The sequence below is a fragment of the Tachyglossus aculeatus genome, chromosome 4, assembly GCF_015852505.1.
Source record: "Tachyglossus aculeatus isolate mTacAcu1 chromosome 4, mTacAcu1.pri, whole genome shotgun sequence".
Classification (NCBI taxonomy): Eukaryota; Metazoa; Chordata; class Mammalia; order Monotremata; family Tachyglossidae; genus Tachyglossus; species Tachyglossus aculeatus.
Window position 1 is genome coordinate 112,864,823 of NC_052069.1, and position 14,553 is coordinate 112,879,375.

Consider the following 14,553-nt stretch of genomic DNA (forward strand, 5'->3'; position numbering starts at 1 on the left):
AGTAAGCGCTTAATAAATGCCAATATTATTATTATTAACAGTGCTCGTCACATTATCTTGTCTTATGCCTTTGAGTCGTTTCCGATCCATAGCGACACCACGGATGCATCTCTCCCAGAACACCCTGCTCTCCAGCTGCAGTCATTCTGGTAGTGTATCCACAGAGTTTTCTTGGTAAAAATATAGAAGCGATTTACCACTGCCTCTTTCTGCGCAATAAACTTGTCTCTGCCCTCAAATTTCTGGAGAGATTCCAGTACTGTACCATTTTCGACTACAGGAGGGAGAGTCAAGCAGAGGCATATCCATTCCATTCCTAGCTTGGGCAGTGGCTAGCGAGAGGAAGGCAATCTGATACAAGTCAAAACTCACCCATGCTGGGCAGCAGCGGCATGAGAAAGAGTCGAAGGCGGAGACTCAGGCTTACCGCACAGAAGGCGGCTATAGTAAACTGCTTTCGTATTTTTACAAAGAAAACTCTATGAATACACTACCAGAACGATTGCAGATGGAGGTAGGGCATTCTGGGAAACGTGTGTCCATGGTGTCGCTATGCGTCGGACACGAATCGACAGCATAGGACAACAACTACCTCATATACCCTGGGATATTTTTCAGTAGGGACATACAGGAACACAAGAAGTAAATCCGTTCATGGGAGAAGAGCTAGACTCCCAGCAAGTACTCAATAAATAGTCAATAACAGAGGGAGGAACCTTAAGGCCAGTGAAAGAAGCAGAGTAAAGGTTTTTTGGGTTTTTTTAAAGAGCTGGCCTGCACCAAAGAGATGATCCACAGCCTCTTACCAAGATGTTCAGCTTGGTTCCTCAGCCTCATGAGATCAACATTATCCCTACCTCTATTCTGACCTAATTGTGTGGTTCAAATCCAGAAATCAATAGCTCCTGAACCTTAAAAACAAATAGGAAAAAAATCCTACACAAATATTTGCACATGATGTGCATGCTATTATAGGGGGCATATTCATCTCTTTTGTTTGTCTCTCCAAGTTTATAAACTTCTGGAAGGCACGTCCATGGTGTCTCTGTGCTCAAGGAAAATCTACCAAGCTCCCCAAATGGGGTCGTGCAGTTGGTGAATGCTCAGTAAACATTAACTGATGATGTTGTTTCCTCAGCCTGAATACCCACACTGTACACATTCTAAAAAGGATGAGAGTCCCAGCATATTTTCAATAACTACTAAACGCCTTAGTTCCGATCACTCATCTTAATGCTCTTGAGCTGACAGCACCAAGCTAATGTCTTGTTCATTTTGGGAAAACTTAGCAGCAGGGGTTTGTCTTTCACCAGAACAAAAGATTATAATGATTAAAATCAAATATTGCTTGAAATTAGTTATTTTAAAGCAATTCGTACCTAGCAGACGCGTACGTACGGAAGAGTGCGTGGGCCAGTGTTCTCCATTTTTACAGAACCTCTGGGAAATTCTGTCCATTTCCTTTCCAAATGAAAAGTTTTCTGTTAGCCTCCTGAAGGACTCACTAGTCGTTCAGGGGAAAGATCCATTTCCAGTGATGAATGGGTGTGAGTCCCAGAACAGGGGAAGCAGAGAAACAAATCTAGAAGCTAAAGATTAGGGGAGGAGAAGTGGATGGAAATCTGTTGCAAAAACCTGTAATTCAGGCTATCAGGAGGAGGTGGAGCTTCATCTTGAGCTTGAGAGAAATTCAGAGTAGGTGGTAAACCCAATTGTTCAGAGAGGGGATGGTGTAGAGATCAAAGGAAATAGGTGAGGAAGGGGTGGAGATAATAAATGGAGCTTGAACTGTTCCTATATTCAGTAAACAATCACCAAGTATCTCCTGGCCAAGTCAAATGAGAAAACTTCATGATTTGAGGTAAGGTAGAAAATAAAGGTTTCAGTCTAATACAAAGTCCGGATACTTTGCTTACATGGATACGCACAGCCTCTAGACTGTAAGCTTGTTATGATCAAGGAATATGTCTGCTAGTTCTGTCATAATGTACTCTCCCAAGTGCTTAGTACAGTGCTTTGCACATGTTAAGTGCTTGATAAATACCACTGATTGATTGATATGCATTCTTAAAAAGCTCCCCATCAATCAATCAGTCAAAGGTATTTCTTAAGCACTTACTATATACAGAGCACTGTACTGAGCACTTGGGAAAGTACAACACAATAGAATTAGTAGATGTGATCCCAGCTCATGAGTTTACAGTCTACAGGGAATTAAAACTGTAGGCAGAAGTCTGCACATGCTTGTTATAAACAGAACCCATACAGAGTAACTTTATTCATTCAGATAAAGAGGAGAGTAGAATCTGAATTGCTGAAAAGTCTTAGTCACATTAGTATTTAAAAATATAGTTTTCCTATACAACTGTTAGGACAATAACAATGGTAATAATAATGGCATTTATTAAAGCGCTTACTATGTGCAAATCACTGTTTTAAGCGCTGGGGAGGTTACAAGGTGATCAGGTTGTCCCACGAGGGGCTCACAGTCTTCATCCCCATTTTACAGATGAGGTAACTGAGGCACAAAGAAGTGAAGTGACTTAACCAAGCGTTTAGTACAGTGCTCTGCACACAGTAAGTGCTCAATAAATACGAGTGAATGAATGAATGAATGAACCAAAGTCACATAGCTAGCAATTGGCGGAGTTGGGATTTGAACCAATGACCTCTGACTCCAAAGCCCAGGCTCTTTCCACTGAGCCATGCTGCTCCACATAGCCACCGCTCCCTTGGTCCTACCCACTCTGATGTTGCACTAGTGTTGTTGCTACACAACCTGTCCCTGCCCCCTCTGACATTGCCTACTGAGATGGTCATTTACCTTACCTCACATCTCAAGCCAGCTCTGGTTTGCAAGTGTGTACCACAGCGATCATGCCTGCAAACTGTAGTATCTGTAATTTATTCATTTATATTAATATCTAGACTGTAAGTTCATTGTGGACAGTGAATGTGTCTTTTATTGTTACATTGTACTCTATCAAGTGCTTAGTATAGTGCTTTGTATGCAGTAAGGGCTCCATAAGTATGACTGAATGAGTGCAAACCCTACAGGAATTTGCAAAGAAATATTAGGGAATCCACTTGCATCTAACAGCTGACAATTTGCGGAGCCGGGATTTGAACTCCTGACCTTCATTCATTCATTCAATCATACTTATTGAGCGCTTACTGTGTGCAGAGCACTGTACTAAGCACTTGGGAAGTCCAAGTTGGCAACCTATAGAGACGGCCCCTACCCAACAGCGGGTTCACAGTCTAGAAGGGGCAGACAGACAACAAAACAAAACATATTAACAAAATAAAATAAATAGAATAAATATGTACAAGTAAAATAAATAGAGTAATAAATACGTACAAACATATATATATATATATATATATATATATATATATATATATATATATATATACAGGTGCTGTGGGGAGGGGAAGGAGGTAAGGCGGGGGGATGGGGAGGGGGAGGAAGGGACTCAGTCTGGAAAGGTCTCCTGGAGGAGGTGAGCTCTCTAGGGCTTTGAAGGGAGGAAGAGAGCTAGCTTGGCGGTTGTGCGGAGGGAGGGCATTCCAGGCCAAGGGGAGGACGTGGGTCGGGGGTCGACGGCGGGACAGGTGAGAACGAGGCCCAGTGAGGAGGTTAGAAGCAGAGGAGCGGAGGGTGCGGGCTGGGCTGGAGAAGGAGAGAAGGGAGGTGAGGTAGGAGGGGGCGAGGGGATGGACAGCCTTGAAGCCGAGAGTGAGGAGTTTTTGCCTGATGTGTTGCCCGGGCTCTTTCCAGTGAGCCACGCTGCTTCCTGGCCTCAGAGATAGAGCATGGACCTAAGAGTCAGAAGGATCTGGGTTCAAAACCCAGCCCCCCCCAACCTTGGGCAAGCCACTTAACTTCTTTGTGCTATCTCATCTGTAAAATGGGCATTAAGATAGTGAGCCCCATGCGGGACATGGACTGGGTCCAATCTGAGTAGCTTGTATTTACCCCAGTGCTTAGTACAGCGCCTGGCACTTTGTAAGGGCTTAACAAATTAGAGAAGTAGCGTGGTTCAGTGGCAAGAGCACGGGCTTTGGAGTCAGAGGTCATGGGTTCAAATCCTGGCTCTGCCAATTGTCAGTTGTGTGACTTTGGGCAAGTCACTTCACTTCTCTGTGCCTCAGTGACCTCATCTGTCAAATGGGGATTAAAACTGTGAGCCAACCTTGGGACAACCTGATCACCTTGTAACCTTCCCAGTGCTTAGAACAGTGCTTTGCACATAGTAAGTGCCTAATAAATGCCATTATTATTATTATTATTATTAACAAATACCATCAAAAAAATGCAGATGTGTCCAAACTCCTTAAACAGATTTGTACATCTGCTGCCTCCACTTCTTTTGTTCCAACTCCCTTCTCTAGTCATTACAACCTGGTTCTTGATCCATTACAATCCCTTCATTCCACCGGGACTGCACTCTCCAAAGTCACCAATGTCCTCTTCTTTGAAAACCTAAAAATTCTGGTATTTGTTAAGCACTTATTGGGGGCCAGGCACTGTACTAAGTGCTGGGATGGGTACAAGCAAATCGGGTTGGACACAGTCCCTGTCCCACACGGGGCTCACAATCTTAATCCCCATTTTACAGATGAGGAAACTGAAGCACAGAGAAGTGAAGTGACTTGCCCAAGGTCACACAGTGGACAAGTGGCAAAGCCGAGATTAGAACCCACGACTTTCTCACTCCCAGGCATGCTGTTCTGCTCCATCACAATCCTCCTTAGCCTTTCAGCTACCTTTGACACTATCAGGTAGTGTCTGATAGTGTAGACCACCTGTCTACATGTTTGGTTTTGTTGTCTGTCTCCCCCTTCTAGACTGTGAGCCCGTTGTTGGGTAGGGACCATCTCTATCTGTTGCCGACTTGTATTCCAAGCGCTTAGTACAGTGCTCTGCACACAGTAAGCGCTCAATAAATATGATTGAATGAATGAATGAATGAATGAATATCAGCCTCTACCTTTTCAATTGTATTTATTAAACTCTTACTGTGTGCAGAGCTCTGTACAAAACACTTGAGAGAGTACAATATAACAGAGTTGGTAAGCACGTTCCCTGCCCAAAAGGAGCTTGCAGTCTAGATGGGGAGACAGTTATTAAAATGAGTTATGGATACATATATAAATGTCTTGGGACTGAGAGTGGGGTGAGGAAAGGGTACAAATCCAAGTGCAAAGGCGATACACAAGATAAGGGGAAAGGAGGGTTTAGTCGGGGAAGGCCTCTTGGAGGAGATCTGATTTTAATAAGACTGGAAGGGATAGCTGGAAACATGTTTTCCTGAAAATGGTATCTAATCTTAGTTTTACCAAGAGAGTCGTCTCCTGATTTTCCTTCTGCCTTTCCGGCCACTTCTTCTCAATCTCTTTCACCGGCTCCTCTTCTGCCTCTCACGCTCTAGCTTACGGTGCTCATCAAGGCTTTGTTCAGCATCCCCTTTTCTTCTCATGATGCACACGATCCCGTAGGAAACGTATCCACTTCCTCCAACTAAGACTTTGAGCCCCGTGTGGGGTCTATTTCCAACTTGTATCTACCCCAGTGCTTAGAACAATGCTTGGCACATAGTAAGCGCTTAGCAAATACCATAGTTAGTATAATAATAATAATAATAATAATAATAATGATATTAAGCACTTACTATATGCCAAACATTGTTCTAAGCGTTGGGGTAGATACAAGATAATCAGGTTGTCCCACGTGGGACTCAGAGTCTTAATCCCCATTTTACAGGTGTGGTCTTCAGCTATCATCTCTATGTGGAGAACTATGTCCCTAGTCTTGACCTCTCACCTTTTATGTAATCTTGCCTTTCCTCTTGCCTCAAAGATACCGCCACATAAGCAGAATCTCACTGCTGCCTTAAGAACAGAGAAGCAGCGTGGCTCAGTGGAAGGAGCCTGGGCTTTGGAGTCCAAGGTCATGGGTTCAAATCCCGCTCCGCCAATTGTCAGCTGTGTGACTTTGGGCAAGGCACTTCACTTCTCAGTTACCTCATCTATAAAATGGGGATTAAGACCATGAGCCCCCCATGGGACAACCTGATCACCTTGTAACCTCCCCAGCGCTTAGAACAGTGCTTTGCACATAGTAAATGCTTAATAAATGCCATCATTATTATTATTATTATCCTTCTGGATCCTCTCTTCCACTTAACTTTCCCATCGCAGTCTACCACACCATCATCCTCCCTAACTCCACAGCCCACAACCTTAATGTTATCCCTAACTCCCTGCTCTTTTTTAATTTTCACAGTCTGCCACTAAATTGTGTAGGGTTTTCTTTTCATATTTCCCAGATCCATCCCTTCTTTTTTTTTTTTTTAACTGTTTTTGTCAAGTGCTTACTACAAGCCAGGCACTGTACCAAGCACTGATGTAGCTACAGGCTAATCAGGTTGCACAGAGTCCCTGTTCCACATGGGGTTCGCAGTCTTAATCCCCATTTTTCAGATGAGGGACCTGAGTCACAGAGAAGTTAAATCAGTCAGTCAGTCATATTTATTGAGCACTTAATGTGTGCAGAGCACTGTACTAGAGAAGCAGCGTGGCTCAGTGGAAAGAGCCCGGGCTTTGGAGTCAGAGGTCATGGGTTCAAATCCCGGCTCCACCACTTGTCAGCTGTGTGACTTTGGGCAAGTCATTTTACTTTCTGTGCCTCAGTTCCCTCATCTGTAAAATGGGGATTAAGACTGAGAGCAGACATGTTCCCCACCCTTAAGGAGTTTACAGTCTAGAGAAACCCAACTAACTTCCCACTATGCCTTATTTTCATATCTCCTGGTCCAGTAGGGTTTCCCCAGTCATTTTTCTTCTCCTCCTCAGAGCTTCCATTAAAAAAAAAATGACAAAAAAGCCCCGTACCTCCTCAATGCATTGTTCTCTACCTTAGCACATACATACCCACAACCATCTTTAGCCCTTCAGTATACACTGACATACAAACTTTAGTACTGAAAGATTTACACACCATCAATATATCTACCTCTCCATTCTCTTGTTCCTCCTTTTTGTAATTTATTTTGTCTATCTCCTGCACCATACTGTAAATTCCTTGAAAGCAGGGATGCGTCTTCCAACTCTATTTTACTCATCCTGAAAGTGCTTCCACCATTCATTCATTCATTCATTCATTCAATCATATTGAGCACTTACTGTGTGCAGAGCACTGTACTAAGTGCTTGGGAAGTACAAGTTGGCACCAGAGACGGTCCCTACCCAACAACAGGCTCACAGTCTAGAAGCACCAAGCGCTTAATGTAATAATGTTGGTATTTGTTAAGCGCTTACTATGTGCCAAGCACAGGTCTAAGCGCTGGGATAGATACAAGGTAATCAGGTTGGCCCACGTGGGGCTCATAGTCTTCATCCCCACTTTACAGATGAGGTAACTGAGGCGCAGAGAAGAGAGGTGACTTGCCCAAAGCCACACAGCTGACAAGTGGCGGAGCTGGGATTAGAACCCATGACCTCTGACTCTGATTCCCAAGCCCATGCTCTTTCCACTAAACCACACTGCTTCTCATAATGATGGTATTTGTTAAGCGCTTACTATGTGCAAAGCAATGTTCTAAGCGCTGGGAGGGGAAACAAGGTGATAAGGTTGTCCCAAGTGGGGCTCCCATCTTAATCCCCATTTTACAGATGAGGTAACTGAGGCACAGAGAAGTTAAGTGACTTGCCCAAAGTCACACAGCAGACAAGTGGGGGTGTCGGAATTAGAACCCATGACCTCTGACTCCCAAGCCCGTACTCTTTCCACTGAGCCATGATAGTGTTCTGCACAGAGTAGGTGTTCAACAAACACTATTGATTGATTGATTGGTTGATTTAAGAATGACTGCTAAACTTAGGTATAGCTTCTTGGTATCTGAACTAAACTGGTCTGTTTCTCAACTTGTCTCCTTAAATTTGTCTAGAATAGCTGGAGAGCCAGGAAGTGTTCCAACCCCCAACCTTGCATATCTCTTGAGACTTCTTAACCATAATGAAGAGCTAAAAAAAAAAGCAGCGTGGGCTAGTGGAAAGAACACAAACCTCGGAGTCAGAGAACCTGGGTTCTAATCCCAGTTCTGCCCCTTAGCTGCTGTGTGACCTGGGGCAAGTCACTAAACTTCTCTATGCCCCAATTGCCTCATCTGTAAAATAGGGATTAAGACTGTGAGTCCCTTGTGGGACAAGGACTTTGTCCAACCTAATTATCTTGTATCTACCCCAGAGCTTGATAAAGAGCCCAGAATACAGTAAGCACTTAGCCAGTACCCTAAAAATAAGAGCAAGGGCCTAGAGAAAGGGCATGCAAGTCAAGCATGGCAGGACCAACTAGGTGGGTGTGCCAATGCCTCCCTGAATGTTGTTATTGTAGCACAACATGCATTGTTACTTATTGTAGCAGCAGCAGAGTGGAAGCAACGTGGGGCCCCAGGAGTCAGAGGCCCTGGCTTCTAATCCCACCTCTCGGGGAAGTCTCTGTGCCCCGGATTCCTCCTTGGAAAATGGGGATTCAGTACCTGTTCTCCCTCCTACTTAGACTGTAAGCCCTTCATGGGACCTGGTTATCTTGTACCTAAACTAGTGATTAGTACACTGCTTAGTATATCGTAAGCGCTTAACAAGTACCATAATCACTGTTGTTTGTCAATAGCTTACTTGGCACCAAAGTGCTGTATTAAGCCCCAGAGTAGATACAAATAAGCAATTCAGACACATGTAAAATATATAAGCTTTTTTAATGCATGTGCAATCCTCTTCCACAATGGGAACCTGTAAAAATGTATTGGTTACGACATAAAACTTGTTTTTGATTTTGTGTTTTAGTATCACTCTTCTCCTGGGGCTTCCAACAGCCAACCCATTCCTCATGGTCATTTAGCAAGGTGGCCAGCCTGAAAGCTAGGGCCTCCTGAAAGCAGTCTATTTTGTGGGCGTGTTAATAGGAGTACTGAACTGAGAACATACCATAAAAAACCAGGGACAGATCATTTATCCAAAAAGAACTCCCTTCAAAAAAACAGCTGATATAGTACTTCTCACTTCAACCCTGCCAATCTAGCTCACAAAATTCAGATTACTTATCCTTAAAGCCCTCTGTTTAAAAGTCCAGTTGATACAGTATTTTTTTTTTAATGGTATTGGTTAAGCGCTTACTCTGTGCCAGGCACAGAGTACTTTTGACTTCAATTATGCCAATCCTTCTCACAAAATTAACTCTTCTGAAAATAATAGCATGGTATTTAATTGAGCCCCTGAGTTCAGTACACCGTACTAAGGGCTCGGGAGATTAACCGAGACATAGCAAACATTGTCACTGCCCACAAGAACCTTATATTCTAAGTAGGGCGATAGACATAGAAATTATTGTTTTTGTCTCAGAATTGGGGGAGTTGGATGCTAGTTCTGCCTTTTTATAAAACAGTATTTGTTTAAAATACTGGGTTCTAATCCATATATATATATATATATCCCTGACTAACCCTCCACTTTTTCTGTTCTCCCACTCCCTTCTGCTTCACTCTGACTTGCTTCCTTTGTTCTTTCCTGCTCCCAGCTCCACAGCACTTATGTACATATCTCTAATTTATTTATTTATTATTAATGTCTAGACTGTAAGCTTGTTGTGGGCAGGGAATGTGTCTGTTTATTGTTGTAATGTACTCTCCCAAGCGCTTAGTACGGTGCTCTGCACACACAGAAAGCTCTCAATGAATACAATTGATTGATTGATTGATTTGGTAGATACAATTCCTGTCTGTAAAGGACCTACAGGATACGGGGGGAGGCAGATATTAAAATATGTTACCAAAAGGGAAATCAATAGACTATACTGATATTTACATAAGTGCTGTGATGCTGGGGTGAGAATCTATCAATCAACTAACCAATGATACTTATTGAGCACTTACTGTGTGCGGAACACTGTACTAAGACTTGGGAGAGTCCAAAACAGTAGTGCTGGTAGATGCGTTCCCTGCACACATGAGTGCTTAGTATAGTGCCTGGCACATAGTAAGTGCTCAACAAATACCATAAATCCAAAACCAGAAAAAGAGCTTAGAAGTCAAGAAGGACGTTGTACTTCTCTCGTAGATGTCCCATGTCCTCGGAAGAATGCATGGTATTCAATAAATACCACCCCTACTAGTGTTTTAGCCCCACACACTGGTCTGCTGTGTGACCTCGGGCAAGTCACTTCATTTCTCTGTGCCTCAGTTACCTCCTGTGTAAAATGGGGAATAAGATTATGAACTTGTGTGGGACAGGGACTGTGTCCTACCTGATTAGCTTGTGTCTACCCCAGACCTTACAACAGTGCTTGACACATAGTAAGCTCTTTATGGGTAGAGAATGCCTGCTAATTTCTCTTGCACTGCTCTCTCCCAAACTCTTAAAACAGTGCTCTGCACACAGTAAGCGCTCAATAAATGTGACTGGCTGAATGAATCATCATCAACATCAATCGTATTTATTGAGCGCTTACTATGTGCAGAGCACTGTACTAAGCGCTTGATAGTAATGTTGGCATTTGTTAAGCACTTACTATGTGCCAACCACTCTTCTAAGCACTGGGGTAGATTTAAGGTCATCGGGTTGTCCCATGTAGGGCTCACAGTCTTCATCCCCATTTTACAGATGAGGTAACTGAGGCCCAGAGAAGTTAAGTGACTTGCCCAAGGTCACACAGCTGACAAGCAGCAGAGCCGGGATTAGAACCCATGACCTCTGACTCCCAAGCCTGTATTCTTCCCACTAAGCCACACTGCTTCTCTAAAATGAATAATACAGTGCCTGACACATGGTAAGTGCTTTACAAATACCATCGTTAGACAGTAAACTCATTATGAGCAGGGAATGCATCTGTTAGTTTCTCTAGTATCATAGTCCCCCAAGTGCTCAGAACAGTGCTCTGTGTATAGTAAGTGCTCAGTCAATATCACTGATTCAGGGCCCAGTTGACAGAGCACAGACCTAGGAGTCAGAAGGACCTGGGTTCTAATCCCGGCTGCTCCACTTGTCTGCTGTGTGACCTTGGGCAAGTCACTTCACATCTCTGGCCCTCAGTTCCCTCATCTGTAAAATGGGGATTGAGACTCTGAGCCCCACATGGGACAAGGACTGTGTCAAACCTGGTTAGCTTGTATCTACCCCAGCGCTTAGAGCAGTGCTTGGCATGTAGTAAGCACTTAACAAGTACCACAATTCTGATTCTAATCCGGGCTCTGCCACATGTCTGCCCCCTCCTACCTCACCTCCTTTCTCTCCTTCTTCAGCCCAGCCCGCACCCTCAGCTCCTGCGCCGCTAACCTCCTCACTGTACCTCGTTCTCGCCTGTCCCGCCGTCGACCCCTGGTTCACGTCCTCTCCCTGGCCTGGAATGCCCTCCCTCCGCACATCAATCAATCAATCGTATTTATTGAGCGCTTACTGTGTGCAGAGCACTGTACTAAGCGCTTGGGAAGTACAAGCTGGCAACATATAGAGACAGTCCCTACCCAACAGTGGGCTCACAGTCTAGAAGGGGGAGACAGAGAACAAAACCAAACATAGTAACAAAATAAAATAAATAGAATAGATAGGAACAAGTAAAATAAATAAATAGAGTAATAAATATGTACAAACAGATATACATATATACAGGTGCTGTGGGGAAGGGAAGGAGGTAAGATGGGGGGGATGGAGAGGGGGACGAGGGGGAGAGGAAGGAAGGGGCTCAGTCTGGGAAGGCCTCCTGGAGGAGGTGAGCTCTCAGTAGGGCCTTGAAGGGAGGAAGAGAGCTAGCTTGGCAGATGGGCAGAGGGAGGGCATTCCAGGCCCGGGGGAGGACGTGGGCCGGGGGTCGATGGATGGCGGGACAGGAAGGCTGAGTAGGTGCGAATGAGGTTGTCGTTAATGTAACTTGGTGATAACAAGGGCCTTTTTCCCGGGGTGGGGGGAGTCAGTCAGGACCGGACCGGGAAAGGGGGTTGGGGGGCACTAGAAGGAAGGTCGCTTAATCCGCCAAGCTAGCTCTCTTCCTCCCTTCAAAGCCCTACTGAGAGCTCACCTCCTCCAGGAGGCCTTCCCACACTGAGCCCCCTCCTTCCTCTACCCTTCCCCATCCCCCCCACCCTACCTCCTTCTCCTCCCCACAGCACCTGTATATATGTTTGTACAGATTTATTACTCTATTTTACTTGTACATATTTACTATTCTATTTATTTTATTTTGTTAATACGTTTTGTTTTGTTGTCTGTCTCCCCCTTCTCGACTGCGAGCCCACTGTTGGGTAGGGACCGTCTCTATATGTTACCAACTTGTACTTCCCAAGTGCTTAGTACAGTGCTTTGCACACAGTAAGCGCTCAATAAATACAATTGAATGAATGAATGTCTGCTGTGTGACCTTAGGCAAGTCACTTCACTTCTCTGGGCCTCAGTTACCTCATCTGCAAAATAAGGGTTAGGAGTGTGAGCCTCACATGGGGCAGGGACCCGATTAGCTGGTATCTACCCCTGTGTTTAGAACAGTGCTTGGTACATAGTAAGTGCTTAATGAGTGCCATCATTATTATTACTCTTAGTAATAGAGAAGCAGCATGGCTTAGGGGAAAGAGCACAGGCTTGGGAGTCAGAGGTCATGGGTTCTAATTCTGGCTTGGGCACTTATCAGCTGGGTGACTTTGGGCAAGTCACTTAACTTCTCTGTGCCTCAATGACCTCATCTGTAAAATGGGGATAAAGACTGTGAGCCCCATGTGGGACAACCTGATAACCTTTTATCTCCCCCAGTGCTTAGAACAGTGCTACCTCTACCTACCATCCTACCTCTGGCCTGGAAAGCCCTCCCTCCTCACATCCGCCAAACTAGCTCTCTTTCCATCTTCACAGCCATACTGAGAGCTCCCCTCCTCCAGGAAGCCCTCCCTCCCCACATCCGCCAAGCTAGCTCTCTTCCTCCCTTCAAAGCCCTACTGAGAGCTCACCTCCTCCAGGAGGCCTTCCCAGACTGAACGCCCTCCTTCCTCTCCCCCTCCCTATCCCCCCACCCTACCTCCTTCCCTTCCCCACAGCACCAGTATCTATGTTTGTACAGATTTATTACTCTATTTCACTTGTACATATTTACTATTCTATTTATTTTATTTTGTTAATATGTTTTGTTGTCTGTCTCCCCATTCTAGACTGTGAGCCCGCTGTTGGGTAGGGACCATCTCTATATGTTGCCAACCTGTACTTCCCAAGTGCTTAGTACAGTGCTATGCATACAGTAGCGTTCAATAAATACGATTGAATGAATGAACGAATGAGGCCTTCCCAGACTGAGTCCCCCTTTTCCTCTGCTCCTCCTCACCTCCCCATCGCTGCTACTCCCTCCCTCTGCTCTACCCCCTTCCCCTCCCCACAGCATTTGTGTATATTTGTACATAGTCCTTACTCTATTTTATTAATGATGTGTATAGATCTATAATTCTATTTATCTATTTTGATGGTATTGATGCCTGTCTACTTGTTTTGTTTTGTTGTCTGTCTCTTCCTCCTAGACTGTGAGCCCGTTGTTGGGTTGGGACCGTCTCTATCTGTTGCTGAATTGTAATGAAGCAATTCAGACAAGCAGCATGGCTCAGTGGAAAGAACACGGGCTTGGGAGTCAGAGGTCATGGGTCATGGATTCTAATCCCTGCTCCACCAGTTGCCAGCTGTGTGACTTTGGGCAAGTCACTTAACTTCTCTGTGCCTCTGTTCCCTCATCTGTAAAATGGGGATTGAGACTGTGAGCCCCATGTGGGACAACCTGATTACCTTGTATCCCTCCCCAGCGCTTAGAACAGTGCTTGGCACATAGTAAGCCATTATTATTACATTAGATTATTATAGTAATTATATATGATCATTATATGTTATTATTATATTAATGATTATATTAATGATGATGGTATTTGTTAAGCGCATACTATAATAATGATGGCTTTTGTTAAGTGCTTACTATGTGCCAAGCATAGCGCATAGTTCTAAGCGCTGAATTAGACTTTCCAAGTGCTTAGTCCAGTGCTCTTCGCACAGTAAGCTCTCCATAAATACGACTGACTGAATGAATGAATGAATGCTTGGCACCTAGTGAGCGCTTAACGGATCCCACCATGATGGTATTCTATTTATTTTGTTAATGATGTGCATATAGCTAAAATTCTATTTATTTTGACAATTTTGACACTTGTCCACATGTTTTGTTTTGTTGTCAGTCTCCCCCTTCTAGACTGTGAGCCCGCTGTTGGGTAGGGACCGCCTCTATATGTTGCTGACCTGTACTTCCCAAGTGCTTAGTATGGTGCTCTGCACACAGTAAGTGCTCAATAAATACAATTGAATGAATGAATGAATGAATGAACTCCCATTTGGTGCTGTAACCATATGCAGGACTTGGGAAGTACAGGGTAACAAAATCAAACATTTCCCTTCCACAAGGAGCTTACATTCTAATGGAGGAGACAAACATGAAAATATTTACGAGAGAGGTAAAAAATAAATAAATATGGCAAACAGACA